The sequence below is a fragment of the Lontra canadensis genome, unplaced genomic scaffold (assembly GCF_010015895.1).
Source record: "Lontra canadensis isolate GAN:19392208 unplaced genomic scaffold, GSC_riverotter_1.0 scaffold15, whole genome shotgun sequence".
Lineage (NCBI taxonomy): Eukaryota > Metazoa > Chordata > Mammalia > Carnivora > Mustelidae > Lontra > Lontra canadensis.
In genome coordinates this window covers 3,495,991-3,518,679 of record NW_022631009.1, presented here as the reverse complement: position 1 = coordinate 3,518,679, position 22,689 = coordinate 3,495,991, and the positions used below count along the sequence as shown (strand labels likewise).

Below are 22,689 nucleotides of genomic sequence, written 5' to 3'. Positions count from 1 at the left end.
AATTAAAAAGCTAAAGGAGAGTTGAAGCAATAAGAGCAAGAGTGGTGGTTGGACACTGTCAATCAAATAATGGGAATAACTGATATAACTTGAGTGTAATACTAAGCATTTGACATGTGGTTTTAATCTAAGCCACAAACCAACACTATGTGGTACAGACTACTACTATCTCTTTTTCCTATGAGTAAATTGGGGCACAAAGATTAAATTCACCCTGCTGGGATTTCAAGGCAGACTGTCCAGTCCAGTGTTTGCATTATTAACCACTGCACTATTTGGTCTCACCATAGAATAACGGGCATATTTGGAAGGTCCAGAGTTTCTGTCTTGCTACTTATGTTCTGTGTGGCTGCTCACAACTCACGTAAGTTTTCTGAGCTTGTTATCTGCATGTGCACATATGCACATACGTGCACAATGCACATATTGATGGATGCATGGAAAAGAGGGAAAACTGTACAAAAACATGACTGTTTCACAACACCTCCATCAGTCATGAACAGTTTGGAAACTTAGGAACATTTCATCCATTCTCCAAAAGGAATAAATAGATATTTCAAGAATTCTGAAGACAGCTCTTTTTTTCCCCTGTCCCTTAAGAAGGCAAGGAAAAATACTGCCTCACATAAAGGAGGAGATTCTAATAGAGATAGAGTGTTCCAGGGGGATCTTGTTGAAAACACTTGAAGTCAAACATGAAGTTTCTGAAAAGAACCTTGAGAAGCAATTGCTCTGACTGAGAGAAGGAAAAATGACATAATCGGGGTCTTCTGGGCTGAAGTGGTATGATCCTGGGATGGAGAATGACAGGAAGACGGAGAGCACAGGACCCTCCTACAGGACATGGCCAGTCCCTCTGGAGGAAAGCATAGCCTATGGGAGCCAGGTGGTAAGGACGTCAAGTCCTCTGTTGAGATTTATGAAAACATTCAGGTCTCTCTGCTGTAGAGATAGTATTCTCTACTGGACAAATAACTCCCCAGAACTTTTAAATGATTCTTAATTTCCACTCTTATTATTGTGAGGTATGTAACAGGATATGTTGTTTTTATTTAATTTTAAGAATGAAATATCAAGTATTCCACAATGGCAAACATTTTTTTATCTTTTGCAGGTATACAATCACTTAAGACTTATGTCCAATCCTATCTCCCACTCTCACAGTGCTATAGAATAGAGTCACAAATTCAAGACATAATGTATTACCCAACATAGATGTTTGATGAGTACATACTCTTCCTACTGTGATTTCTGCCATCTTTTTAAGCCCCTCCTTTTGATACCCACTGCTGGGTGCATACCTCCGAACGCACACATGTGCTAGAAGTTTCCACAACAGGTTCATCTCTCTGATTTGTGTATTTTGCCCATATGTATCATTCCCTCTTGTCTGTGCAGCAACCTCTCATTCATCCAGTGAAATGAAGTTTATAATCTCAGTTTCCCAAAGGCCCTCAGGGCTCCTCCCTCTGATCTGTAAGCATAGCTCTCCATGTTTCTGTCATGGCATTTTCCGTTGAGGATAGGGATTAAAGGCAAAGGCAAAGTGCCTAGAATTTAAGAAGTAACCGGTGCATGCTTGTTCAATAACTACCTCATAAGTGGCGAATCTAGGAATAGAATTCAAGGTGTCCTAGTGCCCCCTGGTCCTACTACATTCAGGGCAACCCTCTAGAAACAAAAGGTGATTTAATCAAGGTCATTACAGGAGAGAGATGGCACACATAAATGAGGTAATTGAGAAGAGTAGAAAGCGAAACCTTATATAAAAGTATAAGCAGAATTTAGGGAAACCATCAAGGGGTCATGACACATGTAGGGCAACAAGTGCACAGCCTGTAGGGCAGTGTTACCAGGCCTAGAAAGAGCCACATGTGAGAGCTACCTGATGGGACCTACCACCTTAGCAGTGAGGGAACAACCTACTACTGTGACCCCAGGGAAGCCAGGAGGTCATTAGCTGACTCATGTCTCCCACTGCTCTCCGCTCTTCTACAAGTGCTTGCCATTGTTCAGTCTCAACTGGAAGCCAAAAGGGAAAAGATCCAGTTGTTGGAAACTATAAAATTCAACCTCCTGAGGCTTCCAACATGGTGGAGCCAGACAGAGTTGGAACTGAAGGTCAAACAAAGATATTCAGCTCAGAGTGGAGTCCAAACTCTCTCCTTCAGCAAGCAGAGTCTCATGATGGCTTATTACAGATTCTGGGAACAAGGATGAGATGACGTTGGAAGAGTTTCAATATTAGAAAGGCAACAAACAACGGACAGCCAGGATTAATAAGGGCAGTCCTAATAAAGCATCAGAGTGAAGAAGAAGGCAGAATGGTGGAAACCAGATATGAGGTAATGGGACAGGAACCCAGAATTGAACAGGAGAGTTTTAATGAAAAATAGAAGGAGTGGCCAAGAGAAATTCTCTAAAACAACATTGTCGGTCGCAGTGCCTTTTTCCAAAATATATGCAGATTTATTCATAGATCAAGAAGGGGCTGGTGGATCTGCAGAACCAGTTTTGGCAGATACAAAGAGGGCTAAGGCATGACTCCTAACTTTAGGAACTCTAAATTTCTAAATCCAAACGAGCCAGACATAATCGAAGAGTGCTGCCATCCCTTGGCATATCCTAGCATCTCAGGCCTGTCGGGTCTCTCCTATGACCCAAATCCTTCAGAACTATTTTTTAAGATTTCCACAAGATTCTGAAATTCCTTGACATCATAGCCATCTGCTTATGAAGTAGAGATATATATGTATATGTTCATATACAACAACATATAATATAATAAGAAAATAAATTACTAATATATACTAGTCAATCATTAATCAAATCATTATAATCATTAATTAATATCATTATTAAGTATATATTAATTATAACAATATGTGGTTATATGTGTTATAATTAGAAACATAAATATAATTATGATAATTATAGTTGAGCATAATTACACCATATATAATTATATTCTTATATTCTTCAAAAAATTGCCAGTAGGTTGGGTTTTTTTAATGTCTATTTGAATTCTAATAAAAATCTCAGTACCTAAGACATGACTCAAGATTTTACTTTCAATCACAATCAACTCAACCTAGAGAAAGACCATTTGGAAAAGTCATGGTTACTTTAGAACTGTATCTCCCTGTTCCTTCTGCACCACCAGTTCTTGTAGACTCCCTTTTGTGCTGCTTCAGCCCAGAGTCTTTTAATGGGAAGAAACAGAAACTCAACTCAGACTAACAGGGAAAGAAAGGAGGAAACACAGGGCCACAGCTGGACTGTGGCTTATCTGGACCTGGGCCCTGAGATGGCTCCGCCTCCCCTGGGTTCTCTCCATTGGACTCCTTAGAATAAACTCATAGGATAGGAAAGATGATCAGCTATAAACCCAGACCCCCATCCTTCCACTTCACCAACTCCAGAAAAAATAGGGTGTGCCCCTCTGTCTGGGACACAGTGTCCTGTTGTTGTCCCCAAGTAGTGCAGTCTTGATCTTGTGCCACCACTGTGGTGGGAGAATGGGCAAGATGGGGACAGGTAGGGGGAGAGTAATGATTTCATGAGCTCATGCAATCGCTTTCTCTGTGCCTTTCTTTTTCTATCTTTCTATCCATATATCCACCCATTTACCTACCTATAAACAAATACACCTTTGTTTAGAGTAGTAGCATTTTGAATTATGCCAACTTGAATTGAACTGAAGTCTTAATGAGAGAAAGGGAATAAATGAAAAGGGATAAACAGCGCAGGCGTGCTGTTTCTCCACCTTCATCCTGCCAGGAGACATTACAAATCCTAATTACTTGGAACATTTACCCCTTAGAAATGCCAGGACTGAATTTTGCTCTTCTTTCCAGTGGCCTAAGACCACCAAGATTTCAGATCTAAATATCAAGAAGCACGAAAGAAAACCCATTTTGTTAAATTGCAAGATGCCTCCTACATCCCTTCTTCCCTCTGTTCCCTCTCACCTCCCAGCTTCTCCTTTAACTCAGACTCGAAAACTTGTCCCTGCCAAGTGATTCAGACCCTGGGAACTGAAGCCTGTTGATGAGGCAAAAATAAATTTATTTGTAGTTCTAGATCTTATCTCAAAAATTCATCTAAATGTTACAATCTAATCTTCAGTGCAATGTGTTGGTTTTAATGTGAAACAATGTGTCTACCAGTCATCTAAGTAAAAATGGCAGTGGAAAAATACAGCCATATTTCTTCTTTGCAGGGCACCCCCCCATCCCCAGCACACTGCTCTGAATACCCAAATCCAACAGGCAAGGTTCTGCTTACTCCCTCACAAAGAAATTAAACTTGGGTAGGCCCACGGGGATAGAACTGCCAGCCAAAAATCAATCCTGTTGTTCTAATGTCACTTTCACATTCACTGAAATTTCAGTTTCCCTAAGTGATTTGACAATTAGTAGAAATTTCCCAAATGAGGAAATAGCAATCATGGTTTTTCCAAAAGAAATGGCCATGAGATATTTGAAATTATTTTAATGTCATGGTGATTTGACTGTTACTTTTTTTTTTTAAATCAGGTTGGCATTTTTGAGATGGAAAGGGCTTTTTCGAATGACTTAAAATAAGATATTGCTGTGAAATTGACACATTGTACCTGGCAATAAGACAGGGCCAGCAGCCAAGTTGAGGACGTAAAGTTGTTCAGGCTGCAAGAATAAGTGTGTGTGCCCTTTTGTTCTGCTGACCCACCAGTCTTGTTCCACTCCTAGTGGTGATGGATTTGACCCTTGTTCTCTCCCACCCCTGCTTCTTTCGGCAGGAAAGTTCCTCCTTCTTCCTCTTGCTCCTTGGACACAAGGTCCTTAGGGACCATACCTTCTTCTGCGGGTTTATAACCTTTGAAGTCTGATTCTTTCTTGAGTGTCTCCTAAAATCTCATCTTTAATTAGCTGGCATCTTCTAACACAGCAAGACCCCAATTTCCAGAATCTATTCTTTTTCAATTCTACCTAATGGTAGGCAGCTGTTTTCTGACTTTTTTTTTTTTTTTTTTAGTAATAACCTTGCCAAAGCAAGCCAGCAGTAGCCAGTAGACACTAGTTTTCTTATCATATTCATACACGTCTTCTAAAAGTACAAGTTAAAGATATTTACTCTGTCTCCCAAGTTACTAAAGGCAACAGTTTTGGGGCTGCAGTTTTAAACACAGTATAAAACGGATAGCTAGTTTCTTATATGTCTTCGTCTCTCATATTGACCCTATTGTTGCCTAACAATGAAGCCAATGCCGTATAGTATTGTTTTACTTTAAAGCAATTTGATTCAAAAGAAATTTAAAATATCCTTGTTAGCACACACTAAGCTACATCTGAATAAATGTACCCTTAAATCGTAATAGTCTAATGCCATCAAAATTTATTTCTTGTTCCTGTCACAGTTGAAAAGGAGTTGGGCAGCCCTTTGCCATCTCATAGTGGTCCCTCTGGAGCCACTGGCTTCCTAAATTGTCAGAGCAGAGCTGGAGGACTGCATCGGGTGATTTCAAAGGCCAAGCCTGGAAGGGGGTTCCATCATTATTGTCTACATTGCCAAGGTCAGAACTCAGTTATTGGGTTCCATCTAGTTGCAAGCTAATCTAGGAAATGCAGCCTTTCTGTGGGATCTGAAAGAGGAGGTGTAGTAAACACATAGAATTTTCTCTGCTATTGGCGACTACAAGCTGGTGGTTAAGGCTATAGTTTCTGACTCACCATGTATTGGCCATTGAGCAGGTTACTTAACCTCCATGTGCTTCTGTTTCCTTCTTTGTAAAAGGAGGGTAATAAAGGGATAACTACATGTGGGGTCATAAGTTTTTAAGTTTTTATGTTTATAGGTTTTACCATATATATATATAATCTCAGTGAGCCTGGCACACAGCACTACATAAGGTTATATAAGTATTGCATAGAAAATTGTTACTCTGTTTTGGGATAATCAGCACATAAATGTGCCATTTTATAGAAAGTCTATTTGATTAGAAAGCCAGACATTTTAATATCCTAGTCCACATAGCTATAAGACCAAAATAGTGCCTACCTTCATGACTCATGTTGTGTCCTTTTACTTGAGCTCATTGCAATTTTGCAGGATTTATTTCAGACTGTGTGCTAAATCAATGGGATGAGACATTAGTGAAAGTTCTTCAGATGGGTTCTCACTCAAGGAATATTCTTTTGAAACATTCTAGAGGAATTACCTGATTAATGACTGCCTATTTTACCAAGAAGGGAGTCTGTATGAGAAAAATTGTCTTTTCATTCATAAAATAATGTTTTCATATATCAAAACTTAACAAGCATTTCATATGTGCCAGACACTGAGTTAAAAAATATATATATATAAATAATGGATTCTTGCCATGGTAGTAGAAGATTGTGCATCTATGCAGTAGCCTTTATTATTATCTACATTTTTATAACAAAGAATGTGGAGTTTGAAAAGGAACCATCGATTCTCTGAGTTCTCCACTTACTATAGGAAAGAGTTAAGATTTGCATCTGGGACTGTCCCAATCAGTAGCCATACACTTTTCACTCCTCCAGCATGTCAGCCTGAATGCTGGCAGGAAACATCCAGTCCATTCAAAATAGGTAAGTCAACATGAGTTCTAAAAAGGGACTACAAATAAGAATGTGGGTCAAGTATGAGGAAACACCAAGGATCATGTAGTGCAATATGATGACCGTTCCTACCTGGAGGTGTGAAATGAAAAGAGAAGGAGTAGTTACCAGGAGCCACAGAGAGAAAGCAACCTGTCAGAAAATGAGAATTTCGCTCCAGGAGTGTAGCCAACCTAATGTGATCCCACCAGGAAGGAACCCGTGCAAGAAATACTCAATACCTCCCTCACTCTGATCTCCTGCCAGTGATTCTCACTGACCAAAACAAGCAGAAGTCAGAGATCGGGGGAGTCTGTTCATGAATAAGTCCCTATGGGTCAGCCTCCCAAAGAACCAAAGAAGATGGGAAAAGGAAATAAGAGTGAATTTGAGGGGGGCATCAGAAGATATCACAGGTGAAACATGGAGGAAGCTGAGTCTGAGGGGAAAACAAGATGGTCAACGTAACCACTTTAAAATCTGTGCATGCAAGGCGCCTGGGTGGCTCAGTCGGTTAAGTGTCTGCCTTCAGCTCAGGTCATGATCCCAGGGTCCTGGGATTGAGCCCTCATTAGGCTCCCTGCTCAATGGAGAGCCTGCTTCTCCCTCGCCCTCTGCTTGCCACTCTGCCTACTTGGGCTCTCTCTCTCTATCTCTCTGTCAAATAAATAAATAAAATCTTTAAAATAAAATAAAATAAAATAATAAAATAAAGAAAATAAAATATCTGAGCATGCACCTAATTCTACAGCATTTAAAAATTGTATTCGTCTAGATTTTACAATGGATTTAACCTAATTTCCACATCAACAACTCTCCTCTACTATGAATATTACCTCAATGTATTAATATTTCATTATTTTATTATAGTAATAGATGAACTGGCAAAGCCAGGTTCGGGAATAAACACATTACACATTTGAGTCTTTGTAGGCACACGTGTCAATGGCTAACCGCTGAAGCACGCAGACGTAACACAGGTGCCTGGTCTCTGCAGGAATTCACTGGCCAGAGGAATGGGTCATGGCAATTTAGCAAGTGAGCAAGTACATATGCAAAACCAGCAAATCGGAATGAAAGGACAGAAAAGAGAGCTTCCAGTGAAGTTCTATGCCGAGCATCTACTCTGCTTGGAACCTTAATGGAGAAATATGTGTCCATCTAGAATATTCTACAAGTCATTTTTCCTAATATTTTCATCCTGGTGGTATCAAAAATCTTATTGAAGCTGTTTTGGGTAGTTCACGTCTGTGCAGTCCTGTCTGAAAAGTTCATGGATCAGTGTCTCCTCCACTGAATGCACGTCCATTTTCACAGACCTGTTTTGCAGGCAACAGAAATGATTAATGAATCCGGGGTGGTGAACTAGCAGCTTGTTTGGTGTTTCTGACCCAGGTGCTTTAAAACTCATTACTGGTACCTACCGAAGCTTTGCTAATGGACCTAAAATAGATTTCACTACTGTTAACATGATTCTGCTCTTGCGTGATCTTGATTTTCATGTTCCTTGTTTATGTGTTGTTACTTGTCATTGTTAGGCACTATCAACAAGCCTACATTTTTTTTTTAAAAAGTCGATCTGCATTCAAGGTGGCAATTTACATGTTCCATTTAGAAAAGAAAAGCATTTGCTACAAAATCGCAGGTTTAAACCACGGACATTTGACACAAGATAGCACTTTTTAAAATGCAGAATCTGTGAGCTTAACATTACAAACAAAGTGCCCTGGAGTATTCCCAATAACGGACATCAGTAATGCGCTCAACACTTCTGTGGGGCTGCGACCCAGCCAACAAACATTAATTAGCCTCTTTCTCACTGTGGGTGGGGACAAGCCTTCAACTGGCCAATCAGAGCAACTCTTTTCTCCAACTACTGTGATTGGTTCAGAAAGGGACATGTGACTCCAGCACAAGGCCAGTTCCTTTTTTCAAGGTTTAATAGCGGATGGTGGGAGAGATTATGCGTCTGTCTTCTCTGGGATTACAAACAATGAAGGTTATGGAAGCAAGAGCTATCACAGAAATCTCTCTTTCTTGCGTGAAGGAAGCCATCTGCCCTAGGGAATGGGAATAACTCATAAAAGATAATCACCTAATTAGTACATGAAGAAAAATATATCACCAATCCTTTCCCTTGTGGAGGGCATAAAATCTGTATCTTCTACGTTCCTATATGACTCATTTATGCAAATTTATACTTCAGTCTTTGAGGCTACTCCCCCCCCCCTTAGTTAAGGAGGGCCAAGGAACCCTAATGGACAATCTCCACTATTGCCCTTAGTGCAGGTTGTACTGAAGGCAAATGGGGTTAACAGAAGAAGAGGGAATAGATGTAAATGACCAGGAAAAAAAAAAAAAGTAGAAGAAAGGAGAAAAAGAAAATATGAAAAAAAAAAATGTAAGCAATAAATCACCAAATCTGGATTGAAAACCAAATTATAATCAAACTTGGTGGTTGTGTAAAAAATTAAAATAAACAAAAACAGACATTAGATTGTGTGTGTGTGTGTGTGTGTGTGTGTGTTTTAAAGATGTATAAAGGCTTGTGATTTTAAATTTCAGGGTTCCAGAAGGACTGGTGGTATCACTAGCCAAGAAACGTTATAGTCATTCAGAGAAATTGGGTACGTTAACAGAAAAGCCTTGAGTAGATGGAATTGCACACCACAAATGGAAGATCATATAATCTACTCATATTCTTGACTGTGGAGTAACTTTCAAAATACAATGTGTATGATAAGAACTTCTAAATCTTTGTCATTCACAAAGTATGACAGACTTAAACTGATACCTCATTGAAGAGCAGAGGCAAATCTTTCTGTGTATCAATGCTTAGAACACTGTATTTGTTTAAAGAAATCTCATCACCCAGATCCAGAAAGAAAGAGATGTGTAGGATTAGTGCCCAGGAAAAGAGAGTGACTGTCTTATTTACACAGATACTAGGTAATAAAGTATTTCAGAGGAGGGTGTCAAGATTGATGGAACTTTCCCTATGCAGTGATCAAACTCTTAAACAGTGTTAACAATTTTGGAGGACAGCTTTATACACTGAATTATTGTAATTACATTTCTTCTTCAAAAGACCACATGTAATGTAGAAATATTTTTGATAGTTGAAGTGATTAGTATGAATATAAATTCTGGTATTGTATTACAAAATAAGAATGTCTTGAGGACTTCTAAAGTATTTTCCCTAATCCAGATGTCTATGCTTTCAGAATTTTTGTATCTGGATATTGTTATTATTGTCATCATCTTCATCATAATCATTAGCTTACTTCATGTCGAGTTACCAGTTATCCTTTCCTATTATTGGTTTAATGACTTAACGATGTACCTGGCTGTTCAGTACCATTTAGTGCCCTTATTTTCTAGGGAAGAGGAGGTGTGTGGAAGCTGGAGTTGAAGACTGAAGGCTTAAAGCCACCTTGTAGTCAAGTTCATTAGCCTTCTAAGTTGTGCTGTTTGCCAGTTATTTTTGGTTCTCAGTAAATCTAGCTCTCTGTCTGTCTCTCTCTCTTGGACACTTGTTTGTTCATCCTCATTTCTAAACATCTCACTGTGCCCTGTTTATAGAGTGAGCCTTTATTTGATGTGGAAATATATTTTTGTGTGTGCATCCTGTGTGTGTGTGTACTGTGTGCACACACACGCATATCATGAGGCATAAAGCATATATTATAATGAAAGGAAGGGGTGGTAGCTTCTGATTATAATAAAAGACAATTATAACTATATTTATATACTTGAGTGTATAGTAAAGTGACTGAGATTAAGTAAGAAATCAAGACAAAGACTTTGATGGAAAACTATGAGACTGATGACAGTACTATTTCAACTATAAAAGAATTGTAATGCAAAAATTGAAAATTATCTGAAGAAATATTTGGCCCACACTATTCTACAGCAGTCTAAATTACATGAAATTACATGAATTACATGGTTTCAAGCATGAAAATTCAGTGTCTTTGAGCAAACTCACATAATTTATGATATTTAGAGAATGATCTCAGTTGTAAAATAATTGTAATAATTGTAAACCACTTGAAGTCAGGGACCAATCTTGTTCATCTTTGCCTCCTGTCCACACCTAGCCTAGAACTGCATACAGCAGATGCTCAAAAAGGGCTTTTGAAAGAATTACTGTCAACTCTGCATAAACTGAAACACATGGCTGGCTGCTGGTTATGTAGATGAGCATATGTGTATATATATACATAAATATACTAGGAAAAAATCTTTCATTAGTTATTCAATTAATTATAAATCAAATCACTTCATTCCTTGCAAAGATATTCATTTACTGTTTTTAAGTTAAATGGGTCAGTAAGACAAACTCTGCCTTAAAGAGGATTGTAGTTCCTTTGAAAAATATAATATATGTTATTATAGCTAAGGGTTGTTTGTTTCTGCACTATTTGGCAGTATAGCTATTTTAAATGTCAAGTAAAACTGAAATTTATAAAATCTCATAATTTTATTTCTCACATTTATTTCCTAATTTTTGTTCAAAATAGTTGATGTGGTTTGCTTCTAATTATTTTGTTTTGAGAGAGCAAAATCTTAGTAATCGAGATAAAATATGACTTGCCAAAGATTATAAAGTCAGTATCTGACAAATCTAAAATTAAAGAATGTATTTCAGGATTGTACACTCATAATTAAACTTCTATCCTGCTTACTGAATTCATTTATTTACTCATTAAGTGTACTGTTCTCTCCAGAGTATGATTCAGTGGTGAGAAATTTGTGCCTGAATTTCATTCATTGACTTTGTACATTCTGATTATGGGAGTAACATGGTTCAGAACCTTTGTTCTTTTATCCTAAGATTTTTAATGTCTGATTACCAAGGTAAGTTCACTGCTCAAAGATTTTGTTTTTAAAATAACACAGGCAAGAAGTGCAAAAGTTTCCTTGTATGGGAGAGATAGTCTGAAAGACTATTATCAAAATGAATTAAATAACTCAGTTTATGCATTGCCTGGAAACTCATAAATCAAAGGATGACAGCTGCACCTTCCCACGGTACCATTCATTTCCCCAAACATAACATTGATCAAACTTGTAATCTCTTGTTTAATATTTACATTTATGGTTAGACTCTCAACCCCACAAGAGCAGGGATGTATTAATACAATTTGCCATTTGGTGTCCATTACCACACAAAAGTGTCTAGCGCAGAATATTTGACCCCATAAATATCAGTTAAATGGAACCAAATTGAACAGGCGAGGCAGTAGGGAAGTCATTTCAGTCATCTCTTGGAAATATGAGAAATTCCTTCTGCAAAGGAAATTAAAACTATATCAAAGAAAATTAACTAAAATCCTTAATATGTTTTTATGTGTTATGTATATATACAGATATTGCTACCTAAATGTGTGTTCACGTACCCATTTTGATTCTATCTCTAGATTGCCATAGAGTTTGAATGAGTTGAGAAGGTAATAATAATAAGGTGAGGAACCACAAATAGTATATATGAACATCTATTGAGTTCTTACTATGTGCCTGGAACTATATGCTTTACATGAAATATACATGAATGAAATTATTTGATTCTCACAGCTGCACTACTAGGTAATTACAGTTCCATCCCTATTTTACAGAGAAAGAAACAGCCTAATTCTATATGTACTTTAAAATAAATGGAAAACAATGTCACCTTTAGTGTCTGACAAGCTTCTTGTATGACCACAGGAAAAAAGAAAAAGGAAGGGAAGGAGGGAGGGTGAAAGGAAGGAAGGAAGGAAAGAAGGAAAGAGAAGGAAAAATTCCTCGCCAGAACTTTTTTTTTTTAAAGATTTTATTTATTTATTTGCCAGACAGAGATCACAAGTAGGCAGAGAGAGAGGCAGAGAGAAGGGAGGAAGCAGGCTCCCTGCTGAGCAGAAAGCCTGATGCGGGGCTGGATCCCAGAACCCTGGGATCAAGACTGGAGCCGGAGGCAACCCACTGAGCCGCCCAGGCGCCCCTAGCCAGAACTTGTGAAATATACATCAGAAGAGACCATTAAGTTAGAAATTCCTTTGTTCCACCTGTTGCAGAAAGAGAAGGGAGTTTAACTGGGTGTGGCTCTGTCCTATATTCACTGCAGCACATTTCATGGATCTCTGATTCTTTTCATCCTCAGCCTTGCTTTTTGGATAGTATAGAGTGGACAGCAATGACTCAGTAAGTTGCAGTAAGTTATTCCAAGATTTCAGAGATGCTAAAGACGTCCACAGAATCAAGCTAAGTCTATGAATAACAGGTGAAAGTATATAATTTATTGATCTCTTTGGTTGAGCCAGGCACCATGTAGAACACGTTTTATGGATTGTTTCTTCTAAGGCTCCTCAGTGAACTTTGACAGTAGGCATGGTTTCCTCGCTGTGGAGATGAGGAAGTCAAAGTGAAAACTGATCCCAGGTCACACATAGTAAGTGGCCGACGCTAGCTCCCATGTCCTCTTGGGAAGCCAAGCTGCATTTGATAAGAGCACACTGGCAGGGGCCCAAACACAGTAACTGTAAAGGTGAGGCAGAAGCAGAAGTATAATGCAGCAGGTTACTGACATTGGTCAGCCTTGAGCTCATAGGAGACCCAACAGTGGCTCTGTGGGGCCGTGGGGGAAAAGGCAGGAGGCAGACGTGAGAGTGAGAGACACTTCAGAGACCGAATGGCCAGAGCTTAGCACCTATGAGATGCACAGTGGAGGTAGGGGGAAAACAAGGGGAACAAGCTGGCAACTGAAAGGACCCTTCAGTTCCCAGCTAAGTGATGATAAGAAGTTAGGGAAGTGGTTTGTTAATTATTTCCAGCAGGAAAATGTTGCATTTGAGGTCATTGCCATTCAGTTGGAGATACTCAGAAGGCAGATAAATATGCAGGCATGAAACTCAGGAGTGAGATTAGCCCTATATACAAAGGTATTGGAAGTTGTTAGCTTGGTGGTGAGGTAGTTATTGAACGTGATTAAGGTCACTCGAAAGTGTACCTAGAGTGGATAAAAAGGTAAGGAACCAAGGACAGGAACCCTGGAACCAACCAATATTTAAAGAGCTCTGCCATGCTTCCCAGGATCAAGGTTTGATTTCTTAAAGACATTCTTTACTGTTTGCTTTTAATTTTTTTTTTAAAGATTTTATTGACTTATTTGACAGAGATCAAAAGTAGACAGAGAGGCAGGCACAGAGAGAGGGGGGAAGCAGGCTCCCTGCTGAGCAGAGAGGCCTATGTGGGGCTCAATTCCAGAGCCCTGGGATCATGTCCCAAGTCAAAGGCAGAGGCTTTAACCCACTGAGCCACCCAGGCACCCCTGGTTTTAATTTTTTAAACAGCATTTATACTGATAAATTATGTTTGGCTCCCAATAAATTTGATTTGGATAAAATAATACAATAAATAAAATAAAATAATATATAAATATAACAAAATGTATATACACAACTAAATATAATGAAATAAGCAATACAATATATTATAAATGTACAAATATAAAATAAAATAAATAAATTTAATATAATAAATAATATTAATAAAGAACATATAAGTTAAATAAATATAAAACAGGATATGAAAAATTACAAATACTTTTGTCATAGGTCTGACGTGTGTGATAGTGGCATTTATTAAATGACTTTATTATAAACTATGAATTGCAGAAAATATTGAAAGGGTAAAGAAACAAAAAGACTAATCTTTTTAAAAAGGTTTTATTTATTTGGGAAACAGCAGGAGCAAAGGGAGGGGGCGGTCAGAGGGAGAAGCAGATCCCACCACGAGCAGGGTGTGAGTCACCGGACTGGATCACAGGATTCTGAGATCATGATCTGAGCTGAAGTCAGATGCTTAACTGACTAAGCCACCCAGGTGTCCCAAAGTACCAATAATTTTACCACTTGAAGATAACCCTTATTCATAAATCAATTTATTTACTTCTAGTAATTTGTGGAAAACATAAAATATACTTTCGCAAAAATAAAATCAGTGTAATGTTCTGTATTTAATTTGTTATTATTTTTATTTGCTTTTTAAGGTAAAATTAGTATACACTAAAATTCACACATTTTATGTATTTATTCATTATTATTTTTTTTAAGATTTTATTTATTTGACAGAGAGAGACACAGCAAGAGCAGGAACACAAACAGGGGGAGTGGGAGAGGGAGAAGCAGGCCCCCCACGGAGCAGGAAGCCAACAGGAGGCTCAATCCCAGGACCCTGAGATCATGACCCAAGTCGAAGGCAGACACAACGACTGAGCCACCGAGGTAGTACTCCAAATTCACACATTTTAAAAATGCAGTCCAGTGTGTTTTGGAAAACGCATATACCCACTACCCAACAGTCTCAACAAGATATGGAATAGTTCCATTACCCCAGAAACTTGCCTTCTGTTCCTTTACAATCAATACCCCCAAGTGTGGGAAACCCTGTTCTGATTCTCCGGCCATGGGTTAGTCTTGCCTCTTCTACAGAACTTCTATAGATGGAAGCGTGAAGGACATACTCTTTTCTGTCTGGCTTCTTTCCGTCAGCATGATGCTTTGGAAATGCACCCAGGTGGTTTTGTGTATGAGTAGCGTGCGTTGCTACATAGTATCACAATTTATTTAACCATTCGCCTACTCATAGATGCTCTGGGTGTTTTTAGTTTGGGGCTCTTATGGAAAAACCTTGGATCATGCATTTACAAATTTCGTGCATGTATGTTTTCACTAATTCTGGCTTTCAGAACTGTCAGATCATATATTTAAGTTTAGGGGCTTCTGGGTGGCTCAGTGGGTTAAAGCCTCTGCCTTCAGCTCAGGTCATGATCCCAGAGTCCTGGGATCGAGCCCTGCATTGGGCTCTCTGCTCAGCAGGAAGCCTGCTTCTTCCTCTCTCTCTACCTGCCTCTCTGCCTACTTGTGATCTCTGTCTGTCAAATAAAGAAATAAAATCTTTAAAATATACCTATATCTATATCTGTATCTATCTATATGTATTTAAGATTATTCCACACCACTGAATTTATCACAGAAGCAATAGAAAACTAATGCATTTTCTTTTATTCTTTTCAGAATTGGCTTAACCCAATAGCTGATGGGTAGATGCAGCACATGGAAATCTCTCCAAACTCATTCCAGATTGCTACAGCCATTCATAGGAATATAACTATAATCCCCAAATACGAGATACCTAAGTCAGACGTCTCTTTAAATGCAGAGTTCTTAAATAAAAGGGGCCAGAGGATGTGTATTTGCAGGTATGTTGGCAGGCAGTCACTAAAACTACTTCTAAATAGTTTTTTGCTTTAAAATGAATGCCTATTCCTGATACAAATATTCCCGATGATCCGAGAATATCCGCCATTGGAAAACTTGTTCAGTTTGTAGAAACCAGGATGTACTTTGACATGGTGAGAAAATTGTTTTGTCCTTTCCCTGCTCTTGAGACAAGTTCAGGCAGGGCTGGAAGCCTCCACTGTCAGGGGCACCACCCAGCCCACCTCCTCCCTTGGCATCCACACCCAGCTTCTTGTGCAATAACTTTAATCGATTCCCATTCGTAGATGACATGAAGGGAAACCTGCTAATGTTTCTGCCCTTTTTCCCATTTACACTAAAACTTCACCTGTGTTCATAGATGCAGTTAGCATCTCTGTTGACTCAGTCCCGGGGCTGGGAAAGAATATGTAGGATGAAAGACAGAGCTTCTGATCTCCGATCTCAAGTGAAAACATAAACAGTAAGGTACATGGCCTTGATCCAACACTCCTTTATATATATTTTATGTATTTTTACTTCCTTGTATTAAGAAACAGGTAATGCTTTACCAAGAATGTAGACTAACTGGTTTGGTGGTTTTATTTATTTTTAAAAAATTAAATAAAAGGAACAGAAGGAGAATGTTTTCTTTAAGTTCCCTTAAAAACTGCAAATCAAATGTTTCTGTTAATCACGGAAAAACACATGGAAGAACAGCTATTTCATTAAAGAGCAAAAAAAAAGGACAAGGGTGGGCTTAAAAGTTGACTTTTTTGCAGCACCCAAATTCTAGTTCTGATGAAGAAAATTCCAGGCTGCCCCCAGGGGCATAGTCATTTAAGTATCAGACACTTGATTTTATCTCGGGGCTGTGGTCTCAGGGTCCTGAGGGTGAGACTGGCATCCGTCCCCCAGCTCCGTGTGGAGTCTGCTTGAGAGTCTCTCTCCTTCTCCCTCTGCCCTCCTTATAAATAAATAAATATTTCTTTATTTGTAAATAAATAAATGAAATCTAAAAAAAGACAAAAAGAAAATACATTTATTACCAATCTGCATTCTGGTTCATAAGATTTTTTTTTTTATCAGTCTTGAAACTGAAAGTTTCTCACACTTCCCTCTTCCCAAGATGAATTCTATAAAGCATAGACTATAGTAATTTTCCATTTTCATGAAAATCTGAGAGTTAGGGGCCTTGGGGGAAGGGAAGGAAACACCTGCATTGTGGTATCACTCTCCCTTTTAATTTTCTTGACCAGTCAACATCCTGTTAAAGCCATACCTATAAAGTGCCTCTGGTGGGCATTATAGCAAAAAGGTAAGACCAAGTCCCAGCTTGAAACATGCCTTAAGAGGACAACTAAAATCTATTAGCTATTTCTAAAGATCTATTTTTTTACCTCAAAATCAACAGATTCCATTTTTAGTGATGTTTGGGGTGGCACAAATTTTAAAAATACACATATGTAAAAATAACACTTCCCTTGCCCCTACTCAAGGGACATAATCCAGGTTTACCCAAGAAAGTCCTAATTTTAAAATTGAAATCCCTATGCTTAAAACCCCCTCAGTCCTGAGCAAACTAAGAAAGATGGTCACCCTCACATACACAACCAGATTCAAGTTAGTTTAATTTAAAAAGTACTCCTTGGTAGGGGCGCCTGGGTGGCTCAGTGGGTTAAGCCTCTGCCTTCAGCTCAGGTCATGATCCCAGGGTTCTGGGATTGAGCACCGCTTCCGGCTCTCTGCTCGGCGAGGAGCCTGCTTCCCCCTCTCTCTCTTCCTGTCTCTCTGCCTATTTGTGATCTCTCTCTCTCTCTGTCAAATAAATAAAATCTAAAAAAAAAAAAATTTAAAGAAAGAAAAAAAATACTCCTTGGCTTTTCTCAGGGGTGCCTAGTACTCTGCCAGGAATAGTATATGAGGTAACTATTGTTCAAACCAAGCATTTGATCATTTGGCAACATAACATATAATAAACAGTATGTTTTAGGGTTTTTTTAAAATCTCCTTATTTGAAAAAGCAGTAAGAAATTACAATGCCTTCTACTTTTTCAAATGATAAAAAGAGGCAAGCCTTCAAATCATGTGGTTTTCAGTTACATAAGAAATGTCAGCTGAACACAAGCAATTTAAAATTGCTGAGGGAACAGTAACTTCTAATTGCCTCACTCTGGGACCTTGTATCTATATTTTTAAGTGACAGTGTGAATGAACATCTGTTTTTTACAGTGATTTAGATTAAATATTTCAGGATTTGAAGGAAAGGTTTTGTGCCATTTGCTTTTTCAATAATGCTGCTGTTAAAGTAATTTGTAGCATAAAACAAACACATTAAGTAAATCTAAGAATGGTATATTGTCTTTTCATATAACTATGATAAAAATTGGCGAGTTATCATCTGGCTTTCAAAATTATATGATTCTGTTGACTGATTTTATAGACTGAATGAAGTAGAGGTCTCCATTTCAATTTGGCCCTCAGGATTTATGTTTGTATTTTTTCTATTTGTATGTTTTTTTTTTTTAAATCATGGTTTTAAAAAGTTAAAAAATTCTGACATCATTTAGTACACTGAATTTAATTGTGATAAAATTACATCTTGCCAAAATAGAATCCCCAAATTTTTGAAGAGTTATTTGTGATTATTTTAGGTTCCCAAAGAAGAATTGCTAAGAAAACACTCCAAGCAACAGCTTCATCCAATAAGGATATTAAGCATATTATTATTAATAATAAATGGCACTTACTTGTTTTCCTGCTGGGAGAAAATGTCTGTACTTGAGTTTCTCCTTTGAGAAATCTCAAATTTAGCACATGTTAGAAAGAGCTGCTGATTTGATTGGGCCATTTCCTCCCTCCTCAGTCCTCTCCTCAGCCCCGTAAATGCCAGGGCCACCCCACCCAGTGAATTAGCTGGAAGCCCATGTCCCAGTCCTGATTCCTACTTTTGCATCTCCATTTCCTTACACCAGTTGCCATCAAATCTTCTTTATCCTGTCACAAGTACATCTGGAACCCCTGTCCTTCTCTCCCTTTCAGCCCCTACCCCCTTAGACCAGGCCACCATTGTTTTTTTCGTGGATGAGTGCAACTGCCTCCTGATCGTGCACTCTCCTCTCTTAACCTGCTTTAGATCCATACAGCATTAGAACTATGCCTGAAACATACACCAGAGGGGCTCCTGGGTGGCTCAGTCAGCTAAGCACCCAACTCTTGACTTCTGCTCGGGTCATGATCTCGGGGCCATGAAATCAAGCCCTGGGTTGGGCTCCATGCTCGGAAGGGATTCTGCTTAAGATTCTCTCTCTCTCTGTCTGCCTCTGGCCCACCCCACTGCATGTTCTTTCTCTCAAATAAATACATCTTAAAAACAAACAAACACACAAACAAAAACAGGGCACCTGGATCCTCAGTCAAAGGTCTGACTTAGACTCAGGTCACAATCCCAAGGTCCTGGGATGGAGTTCTGTGTCAGGCTCCCTGCTCAACGGGGAGTCTTTTTCTCCCTCTCCCTCTGCCCCTATCCCTGCTCAGGCTCTCTCTCTCAAATAAATAAATTTTTAAAAAATAAATAAAAAATAAAAATAAAACAAAACATCTGTTATCTGTTTCAAAGCTCTGATTTCCTGTCGCTTTTGGAAAAAATTCCTAATTTCCAACTCTACCTCTAACAGCCGGAATGAACAGATTCCAGGCTCATTTTCTGCAGCCCCATGACACACTGCCGGCTTTATCTCCATGGATTGTCTTAGTCCATTAGTGCTGTTATAACAAAAACACCATGAGCTGGGTAGTGTATAAACAACAGAAATTTATTTCTCACTCTTCTGGCAGCTGAGAAGTCCAAGATCAAGGCGTCAGCAGATTCCGTGGTCCGGTGAGGGCTCACTTCCTGCTTCATAGACAGCTTTTCACTGTGTCCTCTTGCGACAGGAGAGTCAAGTGTCTTTCTTATAAGGGCAATTTATTCATGATGGTTCCACCCTCATATACCTACTCATTTCCCGAAGACCCCACTTCCTAATACCACCACTTTGCGGGTTAGATTTCAGCACACGAATTGGGGATGACAGGGGCGGGGGGTGGGGGAAGGCGCAAACATTCAATCTAGAGTGGATTCCACAAAGAAGACAAGGCTTTTTAAAATTTTCATACCTCCCTCTCCCACCAATATTTCCCCCTCTTTTTGCATTGTTTAAATATCACCTCCTCAGAGAAGCCTTCCCTGACTACCCAGAATGGGACAGTTACTTTCCTTCCAGCACTTAGTATGACTTATAATCTTTTCCTTATGTGCCTCTACACCATATTTGGTGTTGTCCCACTACAAACTTGTAAGTTTTATGAAGCTGGAGGCTGGGGTGTCTTGTCCACTTTCTATTTTTAGTGCCTAGAGCAATGTCTACAACAAGTGAGTGTTAAATTAGTGCCTTTTGCAGAGTAGGGACTTAAGAGATTTTTTGTTAATAAAGGTTCAACAATTTATGTCTTTTTTTTTTTTTTTAAGATCCTATTTATTTGACGGAGAGAGATAAGAAGTAGGCAGAGCCGCAGGCAGAGAGAGAGGGGGAAGCAGGCTCCCAGCTGAGCAGAGAGCCTGATGTGGGGCTCGATCCCAGGACCCTGAGACCATGACCTGAGCCGAAGGCAGAGGCTTAACCCACTGAGCCACCCAGGTGCCCCTCAACACTTTATGTCTTATATCATTTCATCCTTAGTGAGAGACAGATACAATCCATGGTACCATTTTACAAATGAGAAAATTGAAACTTAAACTCTCTGGCTGTGTAAAGTCCCCATGTAGTCTTACTGGTCGAAAGTGGTGAAATCAGAAACATATCGCTGTGTTCAATTCCCATGTCATTACTGGCCCTGGGACCTTGCAGGCTCTCAGGAACTGGGGCAAATCATAAACATGAGCCCTCCAGGCCCTTCTTCTGCCTGATTAGGAATTACAAAATTGTGATTTCTCTAATTTTATCATTCTTTCTGCATTTCTTAGCTGGAATTTATCTATTACCAAGGAAGCTTTATGCTGTATGTGTTTCATATATGTCTTATTGTGAGTAATTGAAATTACTAAATCATGTGGGTTCCAAAACTCAGGAAGGAATTTTGAATAGAATTAAATTCCTTATAGTTCCTTAATTCCTTATAATTCCTATTTCTAACAGTCCTTAAAAACTATTCTGAAAGTAATGGGAGGGGGCGGGGATGAGTGGTCTCTCCTGTTCTCCCTCCCTGCCATGATGGCAACACTCTTCCCCTTGTGTAGGCCATAGCACACTTATTATCTTCCCACAATCAGTAATAAGAGATCATGTCTTTTCTGTTAGCACAAATTACAGTTATTAGAAATCTCCCTGCAGAGATATTATACCGAAATATCACGGACTTTCTTGTTTAAGTGCTGGGAGTGGTGGGTTTAATGTGATTTAAGCAATCACCATACACTAAACTGCAAGCCACATGCTCACCCACACAAACTTCTGCCTTCTACATCATAGGCCCTCTGGATGGCCTCAAAAGAGAAATTGGGGGAGGAGGGGAAGTAGAAGAAGCAAAAAGAGAAAAGGTCTCTTTTCCCCCTTAAATCCTATTATTATATCCATAAGTTAACCAGAAAAAAAAAAAAAAGCAACAACAATGAACTTAAATTTAGCTGCATAGGAGACTCAAGTGAGCCAATAGACTTCGAAGCCATGAGCTGGGGAGACCCAGTGAGAACCAGAGATCAATAAGGTTGTGCCTTTCTCACAAGCCTCTAGAACTCTACCATCCCAAAGGATTCCTGCTCCTCCTCTGTTTCTCAGGGGCATTCATGAGCATGTCTGTCCTAGATCTCTGCCTTCCCTTTATCTCTACCTTTCCCTTTGCCAAACCAGCCATCCAGCCTGTCAATTGCACCTCTAAAATGCCCCCTGGGTCCCTCTCCTCCCTTCTGTCTCTGGTGGCATTACCCTAGTACATATTCCCACCATGTTGTGTCTGGAATAATAAAAGCATCACAGCTTCTTAACTGGTCTCTTCCATCTCACACTACCTCGCTCAGGCCACCACTGACCCCTTTTTCTCGTAGTAGCCAGTAGGACCTCTTTAAAAACATAATTGTGACTCATAAAGCTTCTCTGCAAAGGCCCAGCAATAATTCCCTATTGTGTTTAGGTTAAAGGCTAAGATTCTTCATAACTCTTTTTAAGATCCTGCAAGAATTGACTGAGACTGACCTGTTGCTCCTCTGTCATGACTGTCTTCTTTTCCGCTGTGGTAAGCTTTCCTGAGATCCTTGAACACATGATGCTCTTCTCCTTGAGTCACCACATGGGCAAGTTGCTTCTACAGGGCTCTTGCCAATACACTCTTCTGACGCCAGATGAATGATCTCCTCCTCAGGGGAGTTTCCCTCATCATCAAAACTTCCTCGAATCAGGCCTTATTGGAACCCCGTCTCATATCCTGGCACATGAGGGCTCCACAAGATCTGCTCACTGACTTTTAAATTCTCTTCCAATTCACAAGGGCCAGAAAGCTACCACAACTAGATGTGAATCAGGAGTCGTGGAGGATTACTCACCCTAGCATTTGCCCACAGTCAGCCTTACTCGGAGAGGATATGATAGGTGCAAATGGAAAACTCCATACCACCCAGGTGTCAAGATAAGCCCTGGGAACTGGCTACATGACCAGTTGCTGTCAAATTCTGTTTCTCCTTCTATGGAGATGTGGTAGCTAGGCAATTTCAGTAACATTTGGAATCCAACCCACAAAAATCTCACTCTGAGACAGGATGAAGTGCCAAAACTGGTCGGTTTCCCTTGAGAGCACTCTCCCTTAGGCCATGGACA

The 22,689-nt window shown here is 39.3% G+C and overlaps 1 long non-coding RNA gene across 1 annotated transcript in view; it reads right to left on the bottom strand.

The window, feature by feature from the left end:
• Positions 1-22,400, bottom strand: part of LOC116868293 — a 52,537-nt gene extending 30,137 nt beyond the window's left edge. The window contains exon 1 of the long non-coding RNA XR_004382794.1: positions 22,072-22,400. This is a non-coding gene — a long non-coding RNA (uncharacterized LOC116868293). The remainder of the gene's footprint in view (positions 1-22,071) is intronic.
• Between the last annotated feature and the right edge of the window lie 289 nt (positions 22,401-22,689).